At 41.1% G+C, this 26,782-nt stretch overlaps 1 long non-coding RNA gene across 1 annotated transcript in view; it reads left to right on the top strand.

Annotated features, from left to right (window-relative positions):
* The window catches only part of LOC107506940, a 102,330-nt gene that overhangs the window by 68,884 nt on the left and 6,664 nt on the right, over window positions 1-26,782 (top strand). The window contains exon 3 of the long non-coding RNA XR_001596031.2: window positions 18,219-18,381. This is a non-coding gene — a long non-coding RNA (uncharacterized LOC107506940). The remainder of the gene's footprint in view (window positions 1-18,218; window positions 18,382-26,782) is intronic.

The raw sequence follows: 26,782 nt of genomic DNA on the forward strand, positions 1-26,782 counted from the left end.
TTTAATGGGATAGTTGGTTCTACTCTTAAATAAAGATTGGGGAAGAGAGGATTTCTGGTGATTCCTTTAACGGTAACCAAAAGAGACGTAGAAAATGGCTATTAAAATGCACCCTAAGAATTGCCATGAGCACCCTCAGAAACCTTGGGACAAGTAATTACTTTTCTTCTACTTCAGTTTGCAAGCTTCTGGGATTTGAAAGGTGAATCATATTCACCAAAAAAAAACTGGGGCCAGAGGGGCATCTCAGGCAGGGCGAAGACACACGAAATCTAGGAAACAGCCCTGTGTTTATATATGTGGGGAGTGGGAGATGAGGCCTCGGAGTAGACGGACAGACTCAGGAATGTGAATGTCCCTTCACCCTGTCCGAGGGAGTCAAGGTCATCTCCTAAATCGGTGTTTTTCAAACATGAGTACATTTATTTAAAAAAAAAAATCACCCCAACTTGCTCAAAAATGCAAATTTCTAGGTCTTACAAGACCCCCTTCCCTTGAAGGTTCAGATTCCGTTATCCTAGGGCGGGACCCAGCAATCTGCATTTTAAGCAGCATGATCTTGTACCACCTCCTCCTACCCTGCACTGACTTTGAGGTTGAGGTCTCCCTTCGAGCAGCCCTGTTGTAAATGATGTGGAGCCCCTGAAGATTTTGAACAGCACAATGGTCACTTGGTCGGCAGTCTGGAAATAGATCACAAGGGGCCAGACTGCAGGCAGGAAGAGCTGTTACTGTAGTAACTGAATCACCACAGTAAGGCTTGGGTGGGACAACAAACAGGAACAGAGCTGAGAGATGTCAGACAGCACCGTTTGAGAGGCTATGAGGGCTGATTTCAGTTGGAGTCCAAGAACAAGTGACCCTAGTACTTCTGGCCCAAGTGACGGGAAGGTGATGGGAAGGGTGCTACTTATTAAGAGAAGGGCTTCTTTTGTTTTCTGGGTGTGGGCGGGATTGACAAGGAACACTGGGTGGGACTGGGAATGAGTGTACTTGTTGGACAAATGTCACTTGATTCATCTGTGAGACGACTCAGTGGAAGGTGTGGGGTAGGTCTGAAGTTCAGAAACATGATGTGAGCTTCAGGAACGAATCTGAGAGTCAGCTGTTTAAAATCAGTAAGTAAATCCATAGGTGAGAAAGAGGCCACCTGGGAGAAATGTGTAGGGAAGGTGGGAAGGGACTTTGTTTTCCACATAATAAGGAAGATTGCAGTAAATCCACTATCTCTTCTTGCTTCAGGAAAGCCACTGCTATTTAGTTTTTCTCTTTCTATTGATTTCCCCTTTGTGAGCCCCCAAGTGTAGCAATATACAGCACCAAGGAAATCTGTTGCTTTTTGATAGGAATGTAGTTTAATAAAGAACCATGCCGTTAATTTCTCAACCCCTACAAATGCCTGGAAACTCCCTAAAAATCTCCATATAACTTAATCTAAAAATTTTTTTTCCAATTTACTCACTTTTATATTAACCACCCATATTTAAGATAAATGATTCTATGGATTTTTGCTTGTTTTGGTGTGTTTAATTACTGGTACTTTTTTTCTGTAATCTTTCTGAGTTTTGTTTCTTCTCTTCAATTGTCATTTTATCTCAATAATTTTTAAAGCATTCAGTTCTTTTTCTTTGACCATTAAAACAGAATTATTATAGTCCCCCCCCCCACCCCCGGCCCCACCATTTAATTAGGCACAATAGTATGGGCTAGCCTGGAAACCTATCCCATGTTGTAAATTTTATCTGGAACCATGTTCCAAAAAAGGGTTTTTGGATCAAAAATAAATTGTAATTGGTGGGTGCCAGCATTTGAGACTATCATCATATACTATTTTAAAAATAATATAATGTTATTATCCACAAACTAATAGGGTTCGTGTTTTCAAAAAAAAAAAAAACAAATATTACTTTTGAGGAAAAGCAGCTTGATTTCATAGGAATATAATGCCTCATTAGGAAAATATATTTGGACAGAAATGGCTGAGAAATGCAAGCATATGATTTAACCAGAGGATGTTAAGATTGAAAAGAAAACTCTATACCTACATTTTTCCATATGTGAAAACAGCATGGCCAAAGTCTGGGGAACAGGCCCCAGAAGCCCCATGGGGCCCCTATTCATATGGCTCCCACTAAATCCTTATGATGGGGCCCTCAACTCATTCTATCAAAAATACTGAATTCTTACTCTTTAATCCCCAGTGGAGCTCGTAGGCCTGTGTTGAAGAAGAAAGGGGACTGATGCCTAGCAAAGAACATTAAGCTCACCTTTTATCCTCTCATGTTTAAGTTCTTGGGCAGGAAGCCGGAACACTAATGTGACTGCCCAAAAGAGAGGCTTGGGTTTTGGGGTAGAAGATGGGACAGAGGGAGAATGGATTTTACACAGTGCAGACTCGGCCATCCAAGAGTCAGCTCTTCTCATAATCTAGCCCACCTTCTTCTGTGAGCTAAGTTACTGTTACTTGCTTCATTATGAATATTTTCTGTGCTGTCTTTGGACTCATCCATATTAACTGGCCCAAATATTTTGCAAGGGTGGCTCCTCTTTATGATTAAAAAGTGAATCTATTGTCATATGTGGATTTCAAATGTAATTCTGTATTTTAATTTTACTCACACTCTCTAAACGGCAAAATCCCAAGTCACTCCCTCTTTTTTGCTATGACCTGAAATGGATAATGCCTGTGCCTGAAGAGGATGGTACTAAGAAAGAGTTAGCCACTGCTGTCTCCATGCTTGCAGGTTATCATAGGGAGGGTGTGAATATGTCCATTTTATTCTAAGACCGCTATGCAGATGAACACAAGTCTTCTGGCCCAGAGGGAGTTCATGATAGAGCTGTATCATAAGTGAAGAGAGAGGCATCAGTTTTTTGCTTTATTCTGTAACGATGTAACTTTTAATTTAAATGTTTTATTTACTCTTATTTTTGAGACTCTCTCAAATTTTAAGGTAGATCTTTTATTCCACCCATATGTCTTTGACATGTAGCTGGCAATTTTAGGCAGTTAAACACCTTATTTCAATTACAGTCAACCAAGAATTACATTGCTTTACCAAAAAATCTTAACAAAAATCTTTCTCCCTTTTCCATCATACCAGTCTCTTTTCTTCTTTCTCTCTCTCCTTGCGTTTCTTCTTTTCTCTTGTTCTGCATGTGTGTGTGTGTGCTCACGCACACGTGCATGTGTGCATGTGTGTATGTGTATAGAAAAACAGAAACCAACCCGCCAGAAGTTTTCAGCTGTCAGATTTATTGAGGTAATTCACATACAGTAAAATTCATCTTTGGTGATATACAGATCATTGCATTTTGGAAACGTATACAGCTATGTAATAATAGAGATACAGAGTATTTAAATCACTCCAAAACTTTCCTCATTCCCCTTTGTAGTCAGTCCTTCTCCCCATGGATACATTTGGTAGTATCATAGTTTTACCTTTCCCACAATGTCATATAAGATGAAATCATACAGCATTCAACCCTTTGAATCTGACTACTTTCACTCGACAATGCTTTTAAGACTCATCCATGTCGTTCCACATATCAGTTCCTTTGTACCGTTGAGTATAGTTCCATCATGTGGATATACCATTATTTACTTATCCACTGATGGACATTTGGGTCACTTCTAGTTTGGGGAATTTATTAATGAAGCTTCTTTAAACAATGGCATTCAAATCTTTGTGCGCATAGTTTTTAAAAACACATATACTCTATTAGCCTATGAGGATGTATAAAAGCAAAGAAATATTAAAAGAGAAAAATTTAACGTATATTTGTTAGAGAGTGGCTGAGCCTGGGAGAGAGAGAGAGAGGGAAAGAGAGTATGTACATGAGGATGTGAAAAAAAAAATGACTATTGGAAAGTGTGTCTGTATTCGTAGCCTGTATTTCGAGGAGGAAGGTGGGAATGTGGACAGACAGGCAGCAATTAGTGGGGTCAGTTGTCATGCTGTCCCTTGGGGATACAACCCCCATCTCTCAGTGCTATGCCTTACACATAGGGAAGTGCTGTGATACACAAATATTTGTCGAGTAAGCAAAAAGTTAAAAAACAAAATCTATGACCATTTCATACAAGAAATTGGTTCATTTGAAGGGTTCAAATGGTGGGATCTGATTTTGTGAGTATCCTGACTAAAAGGCTTTCAAAGGATACAAAAAAATAAATTTCAAAGAATACAATAAAATAAATTTCCACAGCATGATATCAAAGATAATAAAATCTTTCTTTGTTGAATCTAAATTACGAACATTAATACTTGAAGAACAGGGCCATGGATGTAAGGGACATTGATGACCTCTGTCCAGCCTTGGGGACTTCTGAGCATCTTTCTGCTCATCTCTATTCTACCTCACTGGTGGTACCAGTCACTTCTACTCTGCTCAAGACCCCAGACCACTCCTACCCCAGGTGCTCTGATGACCTAACCTTCTACTTCGCTGTGACCGAGGTCATCTCTTGGAATTCTCTATCTGTTCTACTGAGCATTTCTCCACTTGTTAATAGAGCTTTCTTTCTTCCTTCATTCCTATTATTGGTGAAGCACTACAGAGCGACCATATAATTTCTCATTCAAACCCAGGACACTCTGAGAGTGAAAGGGAACACAGCGATACTTATACAAGGACACAATACAGTAGAACTATACGTGTATAGTATACTAGGACTTTTCCTGGGCAAGCCAGAACGTGTGGTCACCCTGAGAAGAATCAACTTGTTTTGCCAAGAGGTACTGCTCACCTCTGCTTTTGATTATACCCATTAGGTACTCTCTGAGACTTGGCTCTGCCAATTATATTCTTTTTTCAGTTTGTTCCTCCATCAGTTTATGCACCTAAGATTCAAAAGGTGCCAGCTACATTCATGTTGTTTCTGGCAGTTCAACTTTGATAAGCTTAGGAGCTTCTAAATTTCTTCAGTACTTCCTTTTTTTCAAAATGTAGAGATTGTTTCCAGAATATTTACCAGCATAAATCATCTCTGTTACATCCTTCTTCCTTTACCATCACACATATTCAAGCCATTGCTTCTCTCTGACTTCTTAATCACCCCCTAACCATTCTTCCTGCATTCTCACTCATCCCCCTTAATGCCGTTCTCCACATAGCAATGAGACTAATTTTTAAAAATACCAATTAGAAGCCATCTATCTCTTCCTTCCGTAAAAATCTCCCATAGCTACCCACTGTAGACAGAACAAAGTCCAAGCTGCTTATTATTATACCCCCACAAAGTTTTAGTGGCCAATGACTGTCTCACTCGTGGCCCCATCAACACACTTCTACCACCCCCTCCCCAAGAGCTGCCACCCACCCCCCTTGCTCCCTCTCTGCCCCCCAGGTTACTCTTCTTCAGCTTCCGGAACTTCCGTCAGTTCTCAAAAATACCAAGCTCTTCCTGCCAGAGACTTTTTGTGTTGCTGTTTTCTGTGCCTGGCTCTTGGCATAAATATTCCTTTTATAGCCTTTAGCTCTTAGCTTAAATAGCATCGCTTAAGAAAAGCCTTCCCTGTCACAGTTTCTCTGCTTATTTTCTTCATAGTTCAGCAGTTCCTAAGTATTTTACCTTTTTAACTTGGTTCCACATCTACTACCTCTCTATCCTATGAGAATGCGAGCTCTTTGAGGGCAGGGGTTGTATAGCTGTCCCGTTTATTCCTGTGTCTCAATTCTTAGTTACAGTACTTGGCACCTGACTGATGCTCAATAAATATTTAATGTATAAAGTCATAAATGATTTCATTTATAGAGTCTTCAAGTATAGTTTCAACTTGGAGAGGGAAGTTTTCTAGAAATGGGATTGATGATTCCATAGTCTTATACTTTTTATATATTTTTCTTGAGGCTTTTGACGTGTACTACCCTCTTGGGAAGTTTTGGCAATTTATCACTCTCAGGAATATAGATACTAATGGATGTTAATTTATCATTTAATGTTGATTTTGTCAGGTAGGTAGGTGAAAATTGTATCTTGCTATTGATATCATGTGCATTTCTTTGATGACCAGTGAAATTCAACTTTTTTTTTTTATGCCATGAGAGATATATATTTCTTGTATGTAGGTAGGTATATGTCAATTGCTTATTTTTAATATCCATTTTTAAAAGCGTTTCTGGTATTCTCAAACCTTTATTCAACTAGGTGAACTTTAAAATCATCTTTGTCAAATTCTGTAAAAATCCACTGGGCACTTTGAAAATTATTGTCTTACATTTATAGGTTAAAATATAGGTATAATTCACCTTTAATAAGGTGGAATCATCTTATTAAAGAATATGGTAATTCAAAGATTTATTGACATCTTTATAACTCTGCTATGATTTTTAAGGTGTTTCATATGTTTCTTATTTAGTTTATTCATATAATTTTATTTTTGTTTGCTATTTTGAAAGGAATACTTTTTCCAGTATATCTTTTTAAACTAGTCGTTAGTGTGTAGGAAAGCTTTGATTTTAGTGCACATATTTTTGAAAATATCCAACTTGTTTAACTTTTATATTTATCTTTAGAGGCTTTTTTTTCCTTGAGTTTTGCTGGTAGAAAATAATAGGATCTTGCCCCTTTCTTTCCATCCCTACTTCATCACAGTCGTTTTGAAATACGTTAGCTTCAAATGGAGGCCTGGGCTTTCTGATGCGTCTCCCTACTCCTGTTTGTTACTCCTCACTCCAATCTGTCCTGCACATTGCTGACAGATCTAACCACTTCTTTATTCGAAACTATCCAGAACGTACTGTTTTTGATTTATTAGTTACTTAGAAAACCCTATGGAGCACTTAGCATGTGCTGGGCAATGCCAACAGTGAACGAAACCTATATGACTACTCCCCTATGAGCTTTCCACGTGTATGGAAGTGTGGTACATGTTAAACACACCAACCAACAATCATACTATTGTAAATAGTGGCGGGTGCTTAATGGAAAAGACTGGGCACTATGAGCAGAGAATTCTAGGTCAGAGAAGCCCCTCAGAGGATGTGATCTTTGGATTGTAATAGGCAGGATGAATAGGATTTGGCCAGAGGAAGAGTAGGGAGTCTTTCTGGAAAATGCAAAGCAGCACAAAGACCCCAAGGCAGAAAATAGTGGTACTTTCGAGAAACTGGAGAAAGGTCAGTGTGTCTACAGTGTGGCGAGTCAGGAAGTAGATGCTGACAGATGGGACTGCCAAGTCCAGCTTGATGTCAGCCGCCTCCAAGATTTTGAGGTTGGTTTGTTTGTTTGTTTGTTTAATTTTTAGAATTTTGTTAGTCTATTGATTGGCTAAAATGACCATATTCTTCTTTTTTTACTTTTCGTGTATTTTTAAAAATTTAACCAGTGTACTGTATACTTGAAACTAATTTAAATATTTTGAGTTTTATTTTAAGTGCAACAGAAACCATGGTTAGCTTTAAGGGTGGGACTAGCATGGTGCAGTTTGCATTTCAAAATGGTCTCTCTTCTCCTGAATTAACCCATCATTTGGTTTTATAAAAGGGAGAATGGTCAAGCACAAAATTTGAAGAATCCTAACATTTAATGGGGAAGTAATAGAAGAATCTGCGAAGTAAGAATGAGAAACAACAGTCTTGGTCTGAAATGGAAATGACTTAAAGTGGAAATTTTTTCCACCTAAAGTTGGTGAGCAATAAAGCCCTTCAAGGCCTAGGTCAAAATGCCACTTTCCTATAAAGCCTTTGGCAACTAACTCAAAGTTTTTATTAATAAAATTCCTAGCCTTCATCGATGCACCCTTCCCCGTAACACTTAGAATTTGCCCTCAATTACATCGCTTGATCGTATTGCTCACTTAGAGTCTCTCATTGTATCTAACCCTTTGCTCCCCAGCGAGTTTATAAATTACTTGAATTTGGACTCCTTATTTCTCATCCTTTAGTTTTTCTCACAAATGCTAACATGGTGATAACTGTGTGGCAGACACCCAACAAATAATTGTTGACTGGATACTTCTTACTTTCAAAACAGAAAAAGCTGATGCTTTAAGGAAACATCATGTTTGGTTTTATATTTAATTTCCCGGAGCATCAATTGTTTAGCCAGGTTCTCATCAATAGCCTGCCCATCCTTCCCCCTCTTACTTGCCCCCACAAATCTATTTTCCTTTGGCAGTCCCAAGTAACCCTAGAACCAATCCATCCTACCACACGTGAAGTTCCTGTCAAGTGTTCCACTTTCTGTTCGATGACTCCTCTTATTTCCTACTTATTTATCCTAATACATTGTCCTTTTGACCCAAAGAATTATCTAATGGTTTTTACAGAAGGTGTGTATAAATGTAGCCTTTCTCAATTTAACTATAGTAGTACTTAGTATATCTTCAAACTGGTTTTCAGGCAATAACTAACTCACTGCTTTTTAAAGAACCCCTGCTAAACAGTTAAGTGACTGAGTCACCACGTTGGAGAGACTGAATCCATGGGTTAAGCACTGGCCAACATCCCTGAGGATGTCACTGCCTCAGACTCAGTGAATGTTCCAAATGCTTAGCTCCTCCTTCCTGTCAGGCTCACTTCATTCTTCATTGCCTGTCGTCATTTTGACTGACTCCACATAGATACAAAACACAATACAAGAAGAATTTTTGCCAAGAGGTTTCTATTAGGAAACTTTTAGTGGAGTGATTCTTTCTATTTTTAATGGTGAATTTACCCTTTCTAGAGCATAAAAATGACCCTTGCCTAATGAGCTCTCGTAGAAATAGAATTTCATATATCATGACATGAAAATTAATGCACATGTCAAGGAGTTTGCTTACCTTCCTATGATTGTTTAATGGTATTTAGACATCCAGATTTGAGAATAGAAAGCAATGACTGCTGCTTCATAGAGCTAACAGGCTAACAAATTACTATGCCAGATTCTCTACCATTCAAGAGTAGAAACGTCTCTTGCGTAGTAAGGCACAGCTTACATGAAACACAAAAATATTTTTTCAGAACACTGCAGTCCTCCCTCTCAAGATTTAGCCAAAAAGGTAGCTTGCCCTCTGAATAATTTGTAAATCTAAAATATAATAGAAAGAGAGACATGTATTAATAAACATAAGCCTAACCTTTTAAATAAATTCCATTTACTACATACCCACAGCAGCTGGTAACCTTCTGACATTCTTATCTCCAAACTTTTTGTTTTCTATCCATCTGTTAAGTATTAAACGATGTCAATTCTTCCTTCCCAGCACTAGATCTACCCCCATCACACTAGACTAAATAGAACTAAATTCAATTACTACATTAAGATATATTCTGCCTTACTGAAGAACAAAATATCTCCCTTTTACCTTAAATCAAAAGGCATGCTTGAACTATGTCCCTCCTGATAACTGCAGCGTCTGAGATAGAAAAGAGAAAGCAGGAGCTATGTGCATTTCTTATGTACTTCCTGTGAAATTTGCTCTTAGGAACTGAAGTAGCTTAAGAATACTCTTGTTTTGGCCACATTTTGCACCATGTGAAATCTAAGACAGCAAATGGGGGATGTGCTGGGACACATTTTGAAAGTCTCCAAGTGGACATCTTGGGAGTAAAAGCTTTGTTACAGAAGAATGACATTCTTCTGGCCAGTAAAAGTGTAAGAGTGATGCATGTCCTGGGAGAGAGTGGGCAGAGTTTGTAGAGAGAGCATGAGAAGAATGGACATCAGCTTTAGTGGTTACCCATCAAGCTTGAGGAGATAAGACTCTGCCCCATTGAGCCAAAGGAAGGTAAGAAGTGTCTTGCCCAGAATGTTCCCATCCTATTCCACACAGCCTGTTATTGAACAATCAGAGCCATTCCTCCATGACAAGGCATTATTACACCTACGCAAGAGAAATACTTAACAGGAATAAGCTACAATTGCTCATTAGCAATCGTAACCCCCAATTCAGTTGATACTATTCAGGGGCCACCAAGCTATCCCACCCACCCCAAGTAATGGCAGACACTGTAACTGGACGAGCAGGAGATGAGGGTCATGCATCTGCAGGCTAAACACTGGAGCTGGGTGTCCATCGGGGTAGGAGTAAATGACATTTTTAGATGTCATTGCTGAAAGGCAGACAAGGAATAACAAGCTTTCCAATCAAAGTATGAGGTAGTTTTCTCTTAAATAATTCTTTTAAAATAAAGAAGATTATGCATGGCAAAAATCACGAAAGCCATACCTAAATGCCTGAAGTTTGGGAAACACTGACATTAAGAAAAATGATGTACTGGAAGATGGCATAGATTTACCTTTCATTTCCTGCCAAATGACCCTCACAAACCTTTCTCTAAGTCCAGCCTCAGGCATTCGAGCTGGAAGCTGGAGCCTCCTTCTACTCAGTTATATGGAGACTGAAGAGATGTCCACCTCTGCCAACCCCACACCCAGTCCCCGCACCCTCTGGAGTGTAGGCCCGAAGAGAATAGGCTTCTAGTAAGCCATGGGGCTCTGCTGGTATGTGGCTCAGTCCTAATAAGAAGACCCCATAGCGCCTCACAGAGGAAATAAGGTACCATGGGAATCATCTTATGTGCAGATCCCTGTAGTTGAGAATGCCCAGCAAGGACTCCTTCTTAGGAGGAGACTAAACTTCTGGGTCGTGGACAGTGTTTTTCAGGCCCACTTGGGTCGCACTCAATTGGAACCGCCACAGGGCGTGCGTGAATGAGGCCAGTTGCAGGAGGCAGAGCGCAGGCAGCCCCTTGGTTTCTGAGTCACCAGCCTCCTGATGGTGATCAGAGCACCAAGAAGGGACTAATTTAAAAACCAAACAATGTGGTAATTGCCCCTGGTCACCAGGTCGCCTTGCTTTGGAAGGCCGCTGTTTCCGATTAGTGGGGCCTGGGTCTGATGAGGACTAACCAAGTGGAACGAATGATCAAAGCGACAGTTACAACAGTGCGAGTGCCCAGTGATTGATCTGGATGACATAATAATGATAACCAATGAGGTGAGGCGGGTGGTGGTCCCCTCCAGGTAAGGATGGGGTGGGCCCCTGGACAGGGGTCAGGACTCTCCTCTGTTTAGGGAAGAGAAGGTCATAGGGTGGAAGCAGAGGCACGTGGGAAGGAAAGAGTGAAGTGCTCACACCTGAAATGTTGGATGGACAGGGAGAAAATACATCAGTCATGGCTGAGGAACGAAGGCCTGTTCAGGGATGGAGGCAAAGGCCCCCCATCCTGGGACATCACACAGCCAACCATCAGGGTACTACACAAAATCATGTATCAGAGAGAAAACCCAGCTCTCTACAAATAATTTAAATTTTAAAAGGGCTCGTTTTCAAGTTATTTTTTTGACAGTCATGTATTCTGAAGAGGAGAAGAATTACCTCTTTAAAACCCAATAAAAGCAGGGTCTCAAATTGATATTTGCACACCCATGTTAATAGCAGTGCAAGTCAAAAAAGCCAAGCGATGGAAACCACACAAGTGTCCCCTGTGGATGAATAGATAAACAAAACGTGGTGCATACTCAAGGTGGAATATTATTCAGCCTTAAAAGGGAAGGAAATCCTGACCCATGTTACAGCCTGGATGAACTGAGGACATTCTGCTAAGTGAAATAGCCACAGAAAGACAAGTATGATTCCACTTAGGTGAGGTGTCTAGATGAGTCGAATTCATAGAACAAAAAGTAGAATGGTGGTGATGGAGAGCTGGGGAGAGGAGGAAAAGGGGAGTTGTTTAATGGGGATAGAGTTTCAGTTTCACAAAATGAACAAGTTATGGAGATCTGTTTCACAACAGCGTGGATATACTTAACACTACTGAACTGCGCACTTAAAAATGGTTAAGATGGTAAGTTGTATGCTATACATTTTTCACCACAATAAAAAAAAATACAGCATGACAGATTTATCATCATTTGGATAAAAATAATTTTTAAGTACTATACATTTCCTGTTTTCTCAGGTAGTCTGTACCGAAAATAATTTGACTCTTTTTTTGGAAGTTCAAATAGTGTACAGTACAGGTTAATAGAAGAGAGTCGAGGTGGGTGATAGTGTTTGCCCCTAGACAAATGGCCTCAGAATGATGAATATCTATAGTTCAAGAGTCTGTAGCTTGTGGGTTTTATGCTGCTTTTGTTGTCAGGCTCTCAACTCTCACTTCGTTACTGTGAACCAGTCTCTTACCTCCTCCAAATTTGTTGAGGAAATGAGGACATGTACTAGACAATTAACTCAAGTTTTGCATATTTTGCATAAAGACATGCAGAATCAGGGACCAGAAGGTCCTGCTGACTACTTGGGCTTCGGTTTCTGGTCTTGGGCCCGCTCGCTTTTCTGCCTTGCTTACCACTACCCACATTTCCACGGGGTCAGGCCTGGGCACCATTGCCAGCTCCAGGATCATCGGTAGGGAAGGCAGAGGTTTATTATCAATCTGACCCAAAAATCACAGGCACAAATTTATCAACTCTAAATTTCGTTCTGATCAAAATTAAGAGACCTCGTGACTAACATAAATTCCATCTTCTAAGAAAAACTTTCTTTAGCATGGGATTAATGTTATTAATATTTCCATTCTTTAATGCTACTTTATTTCTTACTGAATAAGAAAAAAAATTCTATCCATTAATAAAAAAGACTGATATTTCTTAAAAGGGTATATTCTCAAGAACTCTTAGGTGTTCAGTTACGCTCAGTGGAGAAAAATGAGATGCTTCTCATTCCTGTCCCAATCTACTGATGGCTCTGCAGGCAGAGATTTCTGGTGATTTTTATATTTTAGAAAGTCTGCCTTACTGAATGTGAGCCTTAGGATGCCAGGCATCTCACGCCACGGCTTTTGTGTTCTGCTTCTACTCCTGGGCTGGAGGCATGTCCCTTTTATTCACTTCCATCTGGAGGCTGCAGACACAGGTAAAGAAAGGGAAACGGAAAGAAGGCAGGAAAAGAAACAGACAGCGGAGGATGTCATTCTCAGTCTCAACTCCCCACTGCATAAGCTCACTGCGTGGCCCAGGCTCTCTGCTGGAGGACAGACAACCCAGCAGCCTCAGGACTGAGGAGAGTGGGAGGACGAGGTGTGAATCCTTGCCTCGCCACTTGATAGCTCTGCGATACTGTACGAGATCCTTCACCCCTTCCAGCCCCCATTTCCCCACCTTTGAAATGATGTCTCCTTCCTGCTTCCCCCACAGGTTTACCATAAAGATCCACTAAGCCATGGCTGTGAAAACATGCTGCAGAGTGTTAGATTCCCACACAAATGTGAGGCCTTTTTGTCGATTACCATTTGGCAGATGCAGAGCCTTGTGCTGTTGACACAATTATCCTTTACAGCACTTGGCAATTTGGACTTTGCTTACAAACTGGGGAAAGGTGGGAACATTTGCCTCTAACTTCAGTTTTAAAACAACGTTTAAAAGGTTTTTCACAAAACTTGCCAGAGGAGGTTGTCTCAGGTTTTGCATATCTCCTGTCCACCCTGGCCCACTTTCCCTGAGCACCTTCTCAGGCTTCCTTGACCCCTCTCTGACCTCTTTTCCAGGCCAGCCTTCTCTCAAAATAAACCAATAGGTAGGCCAGCATAATTTCTATTTCTAGTGATCCAGGTGTGGTTTCCAGGAGACTGGCATGTCATGACAAAAAGACCCTTCAGTCTGCAGCAAGTCTCTCTGGAATCGCTGTGTCCAGCCTGGTCAGGTGCAGAAGCACGGGTGCCACACCTTGAATCAGGGTGATGCCAGGCTGACTGCAGTCACCCAGGTCCCCAGACAGATTCTGATGTCAGTTCAAGTGTTCTCCTGAACAGCCTTTCATTGTCACACCATTTTCCTGACGGGTCTTGGAAAATCATTAGCAGCGACAAAATATTTTCCAGAGCTCCGAGATTTTTCTTTCTGGCGACATTTAAACCTCTCCGAGCCTCCCAGTTCCATCAATGCCCACCCTTTGGGGCTCCGAGTATATTGGATTTAATTAGTTTTAATACTCTAACTGTTTAAATAGTTAACAGTAGAACTCAGACTTCGAACCATCCCCGCCCCCTGCAATTGCCTGTGTGTCTGAGGTTGTCAGATCAAGATGGAAAAATACCTCTAATTGTTTCCAGACAATACATGACGCTCTCATTCAGGGTGAGAATAAGTATAACTTACATTTTCACAAAGGATCTTGGGGAGGCCTGTGGGAGATTCCTGCAAGCCCGGCTTCTTTGTACATTCCAGTGCACTGGAAAATAAAACCCAGTTTCAAAACTGATCCAGGAGCTTTCACTTCCCCTAGATTATTCCTAGATGAGTAGCTATAGCTGGTTTCTTTTTTTTTCAAACAAACATTTTTTTTTTTTAAATCTTATTAGATTTTTATCATGGCCTCATATGTCAGAAAGTAGATACTACGGCCCAGAGGAAGTGACAACTGTTCACTGGAATATGGCACAAGCCAGATTCTCCTGCACCCCATTCAGGCAGAACGAATGATCTGCATGCTATTCTTTTTCTGTCTCCAGGAATCTCTCCCTCCTCAAGAATTTCACCTTTGGGCCTGAAATTCCATCACTAAGAGATACATTTATTTGAGTGTAGAAGATCCGCTAGTTTTGATTCCCCCGTTTTCAGAACTTCACAATTTGCATAGAGATATAATTGTTGACAATTAATATCTTAGTCAAACTGATTAACAAAATTTCCAAATCGGTCAAAATAAGTCTCTGGATTAGGACCTACGGGAGGAATTCTGCAGAGAGGAAGAGAAGGAAGTAGAAAGAAGGGAGTCAAATCTATACTTATTCACACCCCATACGTGCCAGACATCTACGGTACGTGATCTTCATGACATCTCAAGGCCCATTTGAAAGAGGAAGAGACTGGTATTCAAGAAGGCAGAGAAAATTGCTCAGGATCACACAGAGTACTTACTTTACTTTAACGTTGGTGATTTTTCTATGTCAATACATGTAGATTCAATTTTAAATATTTTTCTTTCAATCCACCTATGTCTCTTACATTAGATGTTAAGTATCTTTGTTTTCTTTTCTGTAATGAATGTTAAACTAGTATAGAGTTCTAATAGTCCCCCTCTTTTTCAATGTTTTACTTTCCACAGTTTCAGTTACCTACGGTGGTCCGAAAATATTAAATAGAAAATTCCAGAAATAAACAATTCATTATTTTAAATTGTGCTCTGTCCTGATGAAATCTGGCACCATTCTGCTCAATCCTGCCTGGGATGTGACTCATCCTTTGGTCCAGTGTCTACACTGTATACACTCCTTGCCCGTTAGTCACTTAGTGGCCGTCTGGGTTATCAGCTTGATTGTCTTCGTACTGTAGTGCTTGTGTTCCAGTCATCCTTATTTTACTTAATAATGGCCCCAAAGTGCAAGTGTAGTGATGCTGGCCATTGGGATATGACAAAGAGAAGCCAGAGGAGCCGTAAATTGCTTTATTTAAGAGAAAAGTTTGAATATAGTACCATAAGATCTTTTCAGAGAGACCACATTCACATAACTTTTATTACAGTATATTGTTTGTTTGTTTTTAGTTTATTGGGGTAACATCGGTTAATACATTATATAATTTTCAGATGTACATTATAATTTGACATCTATATATTCTATTGTGTGATTACCACCCAGAGCCCAGTTTCCTTCAGCTACCATATAGAGTATATTGTTTAAATTGTTTTATTTTACTAATATTGTTGTTAATCTTTTATTGTTCTTAATTTAGAAATTAAACTTCATCATGTATGCGTGTGTGTATGTGTTTAGGAAAAAACATAATATGCGCAGGGCTCAGTAAAACCATGGTTTCAGGCATCCATAGGGGGTCTCGGAACATATCCCCCATGGATAAAGGGGACTACTGTTTTATATATTGAAGCTATTATATATTGAATGTTATATATTATAAATAATATTGACTTTATATTATGTGTAATGAAGAAGATTTCTCTGTTTGCCACCTCATCAATTTATATGCTGTACTCCCAGGAACAATAACAGTTTAGGAAGCAACCCCACACTAGAGACCAGCAATTCTTGAGACCAAGAAGGGGCAAGAGCTCATTGGTGTGAGCGAGCTCTCTTGGGCCAGTTATAAACTAGCCCACAGCTAACTCACTCCCCTTTGGTGCTTCCTGTGGAGCCAGGGGTGGGGGCAACAAGCAGCTCAGCAGACAAGGGAAATCGGCCCCTGCGGCCTGGCATCCACAGCCGTTGTCTTTCACTGTTTTTTTTGGAAGAGTTAGTTGATAGGAGAGGAGCTCATTTGCTATTGAGGTGAGACTCAAGCAGTGGTTCTCAGAATAAGATTCTGGCACCAAGCCTCATCCTTGGTGACATTTTCACTGATCATCACTGAAAACATGGTAAGATTTTTATGTGTTCTTTCCTGAAGAAGACTGCGGGTTGTTGTTGTTGTTGTTGTTATTGTTTTTTTTCCTATAATTATGTCCCTTTGAAAGTGTGATTGCCCTTTTATATTTTAGGAAATAGTCAGAGAGTTCATGGAAATTTGCATTTTATTAAAACCCTTACTTAGAAAAAATAGGAGGCTGCATACCCATCTCTGTGCATATATGACAATACTTCTCTAGCATGTCCACACGTGTGCAAAAAGAAGCATAGATAAGGAAATAGGGAATGTTTGATAAACCGTGATAGAGTCACATTATGGAATCTGCTACAACAATTAAAAAAATGAAATGAAATAGAGCTGTATTGAGACAGAAAAATCACTAAGGTTAAGTATAAAGAACCTGAAGTAGAATGTAATGCCACCTATATAAATAGACCATCCAAAGTATGTACTTTTATATGGACCTGTGCATGCATGTAAATACATAGAGAAGATTCTGGAAGGTGGCATAACAAATTTAACAGTGGTTCCCTTTTTGGAAGACACTGAGGTTAGGTGGATGTCACCAGAGACTTTCACTTTATCTATATTTAACATTTTTAAATAAAGAGAACATGTTCAACTACTACTCAGGCAATTAGAAAATAAGTTAAAAGTTTTAAAGTTCTAAACCTTATGTCAGTCCCCTTTTACTACTGCATGTATTATGCTTACTGTTGTTATTATCAATATTTAATTTTAAAATCTGGGTGTTTTTTCAAAGAAGTTCTTGTGGTACCTCACACCAAATATTGTGGTCTAGCCTTACAAGAATCAGAAAAGGCTGAGGTGAAACCAGAGATGCTTTAAAGGGTTACTCACCCAGACTTCCTGCCAACCGATTGCCCTATAACTTCTAGTAGCTAGATTAACTCTAGATACTGGAATAAAGTAGAGGCAAAGATTCAACAAACATGATAAAGTGTACGAAAAGGTCATCTTCAATAATTATCAGCATACTAATCATGCATCTTAAGAGGATAGTGTAAAAACTGGTTCAATATTTTGAATGTAATACAGTAAATTTTATTCACATCATTTAAATAAAGTAAATTTTAAATCTTTGAAACAATGTTGCAATATTTCATGTATGAGAGTTTACAAACTTTTTCTGTTACCATCGTCCCTCTAAATTTCACCAAGGCACTGAGTTATTATCCCACATGTGCATTTGGAGAAACCGCATTTCGCATTGGGCATTGATTTGAAAAGGCTGCCTATGCAGCTCATTAAAGTTTGAAGGAATACGCACTAGAGAACCTGGCATGTACTTCGTCTGTCTTTCCCCCTCACCATTGACTCAGCCCCTCAGAATTCTAAGCTCAGCCATAGCCCGAAAGGATCTAAGTTCAGTTTTCAAGCATTTGCCTCTTACATCATCGTCAGCCCCATACACTAGACTTGGAATCAACATCAAGGTAAGCCTTGGGGAGAGATCAGATTTATAGAACTGGAAACTTCAGGCCAATGTGACAACAGTTCCTTGGACATTCAATCCAAAAGCCCCGGGTTGTGGGGGATGAGGGGGTGAACTGGCAGATCAGTGCCAGAGACCAGCCTGCCGCTGGAGCTGCTCCAGGCCCTGATGCAACCGATAACCGTGGACTTTGGCGAAGGACAAACATCTCTGCTGCTTAGTGTGCATCAATCACTGCCTCTTAACCTACCTGGACCAGGGTCCTGAATTCTTACACAGATGTGACAATCCTTTCCTTTTCTTGTGACCTTTAGATTGCAGACAATTTGGGGGATTCTTTGGTTCCCTTGGAGCCAAAACTCAGAGCCCCCAGAACACCGTTAAGTTGTCCTAGAAATCAAATTTTCGCCCTTTTCTTTCTTTTTATTAGCAAGTGTAAAACAGATGCTAACCAGGTCTCTGATTCCATAGGGTATACAGAAGATCCGCTCAGACCTACATTCCAAACCCTGCAGAGTCCAAAGCCCTCACTAAGAGCTCTGTAGATGTTAAGAGGGACCAAGATGATGGATTCATGTCTAGCCTCACTGTCTACATTTGAAACCTGGTCTCACTGACAGCTCTGTAATCTCAGGTAAGTTATTTAACCTCTTTGTACCGTGATCTCCTTTTTTCATATAATAGATATAATAATAGTATCCCATAGGGTTATTATAAGGATTAAATGAGGAAATGCATGTGGAGGATTTAACATTGGGTCAAATATAGGTAATTGTTAGCTGTTATTATTGGTGTTATGAGAAGTCCTTGGTAACAAAATAATTGCAACAAGGTAGTGGCATCACAGTGTCCATGTTGGTTCCCAAACATGTGACCAGAAAAGATAAATGGAATTAAAAGATATCAAAGCCTTAAACTTAATGGTCTAAGCCCTATTGGTAGAATTTATAGTATCAATCAGTTGATGGGAAGCCTGGGCGAGTAACCCTCTGGTTTCATCTCAGCCTTCTCTGGCTCCAGTCAGGCTGGACTACAATATTTGTCAAGAAGTACCACAAGTCCTTCCTTTAAAAATAATCAGCTGACTATTCAATGGCTGTCACATAGGATTTCCTCTAGTCCTGAATGAGCACGTCTCCCTGATGCTAGTAAGTCAAGGTCACAATGAGGTTCATCATCCTAGGGGATGAATGAGCACGTCTCCCTGATGCCTCTGCTAGTCCTAGTCAGATCTTATTTTTCTAGTAAGTATCCAAATACCATATAAGTAGGCAAGGTACTGATATTAGAAAGGCAAAACATCGAAAAGCAGCAATTCCAAATGATCTTTCATTTTCTAAATTGTAACCTCCAGTAAAAACCCATCTTTCAACTCTTGCTACTGTGATGCTATTTGACTGCTATCACTGTAGTAGTCAAGGGTTCAATCACATCAGATCAATACTTTCCTACATTAATGTCTTCCTGTACCTTTTGGATCTTAAACATCCCACTAAATATTTGATAAGAGAATAAACAGCCTTCAGGTAAATTTAAAATTGCATCCCCCAAACCTTGCATGTATTCTCCATGCACTTTATTAACTAAATATAATAACTCCTAGCAATGATACTGTTGCCCACACATCATTGGGTAGTATTTTGCATTGAGACTATAACAAGTCTCAGTTATATTACTCAGCTGCAGCTTATTTAAAATAGAAACAAAAACTGGGAAAAGAAAGAAAAGGTCGAAGGATAAAAACTTGATTTTGGAATTTCAAAAGTAGAAAAAAAATAAAATCACTGACAAAAGTTTATTCTTCAGCCATTAAATATTTTTGGTATATGGTCATCTATGCTAGGAAAATGCCATAAAGATAATGATCTCAAGGAATTGACTTCTCAGAAATCACATCAATGGTTCTCACATTTTAACGGTTACTAATTTAGCTCACTGTCAGAGAAAGGAGAGGAGAGGAGAGAAGGGGAGGTGGGAGAGGGAAGAATAGGAGGAGAGAAGAGAGGAAGAGGGAGGGGAGAGAAGGAAGGAAAGGGGAGAGAAGGGAAAGGAAAGGGAGGGATAAAGCCCCATGGTTTATCATGTGCATCATAAACAGGACCACTCTTGGTTCTCTGTTCTGGCATATCTCCAGGCAGATGGAGTTAACCAAGAAGCAACTGCTTGGAGGAGGAGGTTGAGAGAGCTTGAACCAGTGAACTGAGATGCCCACATGATGTCCTTTGTGGTGCATGAGAGGTGGGGTGGAAAGAAAAGGGGAGAGGTGTGGGACAAGGTCACACTCCAGCAAAGGAGTCCTAAAATTCTGCATTTAAACCAGCCCTTTCGGGTCTTTATTAAGGCAAAAAGATTTAACTTTACTTAACAGTTTTTATACTGTTTAAAGACTTAGGCATATGGTATGTGCGTCTCTAGTAGTAATCTTGTCTCAGACTCCACACAGCTTAGAGGCAGGTCTGATCCTGATTTAGCATTTTATGACTTGTAAAGCTCTTTCATACATGATGTCAGCGAATCCTGCTGAACACCTCAATTCACAGAAAAAAAAAAAAAGCAGTTAAGTCCCCAGGTGTTTTGATGCCCTATCCAAAATCACATGGACAATAAGCAGTGTAGTTTTACCTCTTCTTGGCAAGAGGAACTCTATAGATATGGGTTAAGTACATCAAGGTCACAATGAGGTTCATCATCCTAGGGGATGAAGCTTTGGTCTCTCATGCAACTGGTACAGTATAAAAGTCTGGGATTGGAAGCCCCTGCTTTCAAGATGCCCTTGTTGGGTGCAGAGAAGATGAGGGAGCATACAGAGGAGCCATGGAGGACCCAGAAACTCTGGAGGAAGTCAAACTCTGAATATCAGATCCATCAATTAACATCATTGTTCTTGATTGATTGGTAAATATTCTATCACTTAAGCAAGTGATCTAACAATTTCTTTATATGTTTGTATTCAGTACTTACACATTAGGTTTAAAATTATCCTAAAGGCCAGGTACGAGGCTCAGTTTCAAGGTAGCCTCTTACCTCCTCTCTTGTCTGGAAAAGTATAAAAGGTATAAAAAGTACTCTACAGGACCCTGAGCAAGTGCCCAATCACACCTTGGGGCAAGGCCACGTTACTCATTAATAGGACCATTGTAGCACCTGATGGATTTGAGGCCATCACAGGAATTACAGGAGAGAGACTGATGGTCTTTCTTATGGGTTCAGTGATTTTGGAGATGTTAGAGAACTACATTTAAAACAAAGATGGTTTACAGGGTACAAGAAGGAATAATATTGCCATTTAAAATAAATCAATCAACCCTTTAAAGATAAGAGGTTTTCTTTAGAAACTTTGGAACAAAAATTGACCTTGCTGAGCCAAGAAATGTCATAGACTTTAAAAGATTTCTCAAGACCAATGATAGCTTTTAAAATCACTTTTCTTAAGCAAATCAGTCTTATCTTGTAAAATGGCAGAAGGAAACCTATGAAAGGCATTCTACAAAGTGTCATTGTGGGTCAAGGATGAAATTAAAGTTTGAGTGTCCAGAGAGCACTCAAATGGCAGAAAGAAACCTATGGAAGGCATTCTACAAAGTGCCATTGTGGGTCAAGGATGAACTTAAAATTTGAGTGTCCAGAGAGCACAGCTCTAAATTGGACACCTGTAGTGTCATTTCCAGGACCTACAGCATCTCATCTTTATGCTCTTGTTTCCTGTTAGAATCTACCTACCGCTAAGTATCACATACTTGAGATAAGATGCTTTCAAGGTGCTCATTGTGCTTTGCAGTTGATTGAAGTTGCTCAGTCTAAGAGACCTGAGCAATTTTTTTTCTCCAGCCTTGTATTGACTTTTCTTCATTATCTTAAATAGCCATCTTAGTTTCTTAGGTTTCTTTCTCCTTCCTCTCTGTCCTCTTGCTCTTTGGCTTTGTTTCATCTTCTCCACTTTTGTTTTCTTTGCTTGTGCCAGGGCTTCTTTGCCCTCTCTCTGACTGATATTTCTAGCTCCTTGTGAAAATAACAGACTCATCCTACCCCTGCACCCTGTTCTTACCCGTCTGGGGTTCAGTGCAGCCCACATTTCAAGGTTGACCCTTACTCAGGTTGACCCTTCCCAGGTATCTTCATTTTGTAGTCAGAAAATTCCAACCAAGAATGACTCCTCTGAGGCCATAACTGACAAAGGTCAAGCCCAGGTTGTTTTATTGGTGTCCATCTTATGCAGAGTCAAGAGCTCTTTCTCTGAACACCAAGAGCATTGATTGTTTGCATCATTCTCATGACAAAATGGCTTCCATTGATGGTTTTAATAAGAATTTTAAGGATGCCTGATCTTCACATCCATTCTTGGACTTTAGTGTATAGTAGGTTTCACTGGCTCCTTTGCTGTGTGAAAGACCCCAGGCTATTTGGAAGAAATGATGCTGAGTACTTTGAATATTTTCCTAGATACCAAGATTAAGAGTCTCAAACTAGCGCAGGGATTTGAAAACTATAGCAAATCCTTGGTGAGAAAGTTAGTGATTGTAGGAAGAAAACAGCTTTCCCAAATGCAGGGCTAATTGAAGATCATGTGTCCCATCCTGGAATGCAAAGAGAGAGCTGAGGAGACCAAGTGAGAGAAGAGCACTGGGCCGACCTCTGGAGGAAATGTGATGAAGAAAAGGCGAACTAGGCACACACCTAATACCCAAAAACTGCAGTCATTAGATAATAAAAGCAAACACTTCCTGTCAACCCATTCTGTGCTATGCTAAGTGCACGTCATCTCACTTAGCCTTCAAAATGGGGTGGGCACTAGTTTACTAGCCCCAATTTTTCAGACATGGAAACTGAGGCTTAATTATTGCTTTGCACAAAGTCGTAGTCATGAGGTGATGGAAACAAGATTTTAACCCATGCATTCTGACTCCAAAGTCTAAGCCGGAAGTCACTAACGTTGATGGTTGAAATAGGTGCTGCATGTTGAATCTTCTACTTTGGGCTGGGTAGAATTGACAGCTCTCCGTGGAGCAGCTGGAGCCCGGGCAGGGTGGAATCCTCAGGCTCAGCCTCCACAGGGATGGGCTGTAGCAAAATCGAGAGCAGATGGGAAGCCAGAGCAGAGCCTGCAGCAGCAGTGGTGTGGGGTGTCTGGGGGAAGAGCTACAATGGTGGTGTTCCCAGCAGCAGCTGAGTTGCCCGGGGAAAGAGAGGCTACACACGGCCCTACACAAGAGGAGCATGGGAACTAGTAGCCTTAGGGTGGCCGCTGGCATGTTTGGGAGTCTTAATAACCGAACCAGACAGGAATAGGACTCAAACGTCTTTATTCTTCATCTCTAAATGCTGACAGTATATGTACTTTGTCTTCCCAGCTTCACTGTGTACTCAGGGAGGGCAGGAGTGAGCTTTCCACTTCTTTAGCTCCCACAATGAAGACCCAACACCAGTTTATTTACTTAGAGATTAGGCAGTTCACCCATATTTTGGAAAGAACTCAATTCTGTACGCTCATTATTTCTGCCTGCTAGGAACTGGTGCTTCAGAACAAAAGTCATCAATCCTTTGAAATAACCCTTTCGAAATATTATTTCAGGTGTGTGCATATGTGTATCTGAGGAAGGAGAGAAATGTGGCATTTTTTGCACATCTACTATGAGCCAGGCACCATGCCAGACACACTACAAATGTTATCTCATTTATTCCTCAAATGGCTGGATAAAGTAAGGCCAGTTATTAATATGCATTTTGTACAGATACAGAAACTTAAAGGCTTGAACCCACAAAGTTAATGCATCACGTGAGCCCAGGTAGTTCTGGCTTCAGAATCCATCTTTTCCCACATTTCACTGAAAGACTTTCCAAGTAGAGAACAGGTTTTCGTAGAATAAAATTTTCCTGCTCCCTTGTGGCCACTTTGGGCCTTCAGCTCTGGGACTCCTACCCCATGTGATGCTGCTGTCAGGAGGGCAAGGAGAAAACAATCCTGGGCAGCATGAAATTAAAACAAACACACACATGGGAGATGAAATAGACAACAATGGCTCAGGCCTCCCTTTTTCATATCAGAATAATTAATATTCTTAGGATACGTTTTAACACATAGTCTTCTGCCCAGCAGTTCGGTAGGTTTTCAGGACATCTTAAACAGCTCCTTCCCCTTTACATAAAGTGTGTTCGATGACTCTCTGCATAGCTCCTTTCATCCTGAGTCAGTCCAAAGAGGGCTCCAAGCCATCTTCAGAGGCTGGCCCCACAGCATGCTACAGGATATCCACAGCATTCGCAGAGGAAGAGAATGGGACTTTCTGGTCATAAAATTACATCATGGCCATAGAGCTTTCTCCGGAGCCCCTCAGCCTTGACCCCGAGTGCTACAGTAAAAGAAAAAGAAAATTTGGGCAATAAATAAACCAAGAAAAAAAGAGAGCTCTCTTCCCTGTGTTCAGGAAGACTCTAAGGAAACATTAAACCAAGTTCACTCAGCCTCTGTTTCTAACATCTTCACAAAAGAAGTATAGCTAGTGAGCCTAATGGAACTTGGGGTTTACAGCCAGCTGTGTTTGAAGACAGCGATACTTTACTTAGAGAGTGAGATGCTGCCAAATATACTTTCCGTATGTGAAAAGTGAGGGGATGAGGGGTCTCCAGTAAGAAAGAACCTCAAGAGGTCACCAAGCTAGCTCTCTGCTTGCAGGCAGGCAAGGCCCACACTCCCTTTCTCCCTCCCTGTCCCCTTCAGCACCAGGCACCTCATGACTGTCAACAATGACTCTTCAGAGCTTCACCAGCCTCCCCTCACCAACGACTTCTGTGTAAAGCAATATCGATCACTGGCGCCTGAGTGTTCCTTGGCTTTCTCTTACCTTTGCCTCCTCAAGTTGATTCTGAGTACTCTGGCTTGAAACTATCCACCTCCTTCAGCCCTCTGAGGTCAGTCCTGCTTTCTGAGGGGAGACTTTTGGGCTTCCTGATAGAGATTTGGGTAAAAACGAGTAAGAGAAAAGGACCACAGAAGTGCATGAGGCAAAATCTGGAGGAACTTGGGGGTGGTGCTTTAGGAAGCAGTTGCAAGCTTCAGGAGCCATGGATGGGGAAAGAAAAAGGGAGAATGTGAGAAGCGTTGGAGGCCCTGTTTCCCGTTCATACAGGATGTTTGAGAAGTGCAAGTAGAGGATTTGATTTATTTTGAAATTGCTTCTGATTGCATGGACTGTGTTCTTTCAGCCATAACACTTCTCCAAGACCAAACCTCATGGGGCGTGACTTCATAAGCATTACGCTGGTGTTTCCAAAACTAGGTCTGGTGAGGTTGTGGGGAGTGCGATGGGGCTCTGCAGGGGCCGGAGAGCACGGGGTGCACTGCACAGAGTGAGTCAGTCCCCATGTCTCAGTCATTACCAAGAACACCAGCTAGCTGTTCGGCTTTTCAGTGATTTCCAGGCAAGCCGTGCGTTTTCATTTCTTTTTCTTTGAGGAGTGGTGAAGAGGTCATGAAAATCTTTGAGGCAGGAACTAGAGAAAGAAAAGGCATGCTTCATTAAAGCTATGCTAATATAATATCCGTTTCTTTTTACTTAGACACTCCGGGTTTAGAACTGAGAACTCTAGAAATCAGCCCCCTGTCTTCTCATACTGTAATCACCATGTAACAAAAAGGCCAGTGGTACAAGTAGCACAACTACTGACGCTATGTGAAACCAAGACCCAGGCCCTGCTGCTGACACACGGTCCTCCACCCTGCATAATACCAGTGGTGGAGTCTCACCCTCGGAAAGTCAGATCTCATCTGTGTGGGGTGCAGCCGGGGCATAGGAATATGGGAAGCCCCTCAGGGATTATAAGGCCAAACTGGAGAACCTAACATTGAAACTCATTCCCAAGTGTTTTCTATGGGGAATGCTATGGAGTGAACATTTGTGTCCTCCCCCAGTTCATATGTTGAAAACCTAGCCCCCAATATGATGGTATTAGGAGCCTTGGGAGTTGATTAGGATTAAAGGAGGTCATAAGGGTGGAGTCCTCATGAATGGGATTAGTGCTCTTATAAGAATGGTCAAGAGCTTGCTTCTTCTCTCTCTCATCCTGCCACGTGAGGCTACAATGAGAAATCAGCCATCTGCAACCTGGAAGAGTCCTCACCAGAACCTGACCGTGCTGGGACCTTGAGTTTGCACCTCCAGCCTCCAGAACTGTGAGGAATAAACTTCTGCTGTTTAAGCGCCCCAGTCCGTGGTGTTCTGTTATAGCAGCCCAGTTGAACTAAGACTGAGAACGACTGGGAAACACTGTCCCCTCATTAACAGCACCCACGTGCTCAAAGGCATTGACAAGAGAAGCGATGAAAGACAGTGGAAGGGGCTCTGAGTGAAATGCCAGCAGACCGCTGCTTCGGCTCATTCACACGCAGCAGACTGACTCGCTGTGTGACCTGGAAGAAGGCGGCTCCCCCTGGCACAAACACTGCCTTCCTTGTAAAACAAGGTGGTTGAAATGGAAGACCTCTATTATTCCTTCCAGCTTGCACATTCTATATTCTAAGTAACTGTTCTCTACCCCACGCTCCAGTTTCTTAAAACTTGAGATTTTCATGGCTTTATTTTTTCCCTTTAGCTAATTTCTCCTCATTTCTCAATTTCTCTTCATTTTCTTTACCTCATCAAATGGGGCACTGCGTATATAAAAACCACACCCCCCAGTTTGACCAGGCTGTGGGCACGAATAACATCACTTGAGCGGTTGGACTACCTCTCACTGGCAAAAGCCCCCAGGTGCTCAAACAGGAAATCTAGTACCTGCAGCAACTTTAACGCATTCTGTTCCTGGGGTCCCCAGCTCCCCAGAGGCGTCTCAAGTGCTCAGCACCCAGTCTGCCAAGAGCATCACCGCAGGCACCTGCACTGTGCACTTCTCACTGCGCAGCCTCCCTTCTTCTTGGGAACTCCACTCGCACAGCCACCTGAGGAAGCTTTGCGGTTTTCACAGTCCAGTCTAGGCAGGGGTGCTGCCCACCAAAGCCGCTTCAGCTGTCAGTCCTCAAAGGACAAATGTGGTGCAAGGTT

The sequence above is a fragment of the Rousettus aegyptiacus genome, unplaced genomic scaffold, assembly GCF_014176215.1.
Source record: "Rousettus aegyptiacus isolate mRouAeg1 unplaced genomic scaffold, mRouAeg1.p scaffold_m13_p_7, whole genome shotgun sequence".
Taxonomy (NCBI): Eukaryota; Metazoa; Chordata; class Mammalia; order Chiroptera; family Pteropodidae; genus Rousettus; species Rousettus aegyptiacus.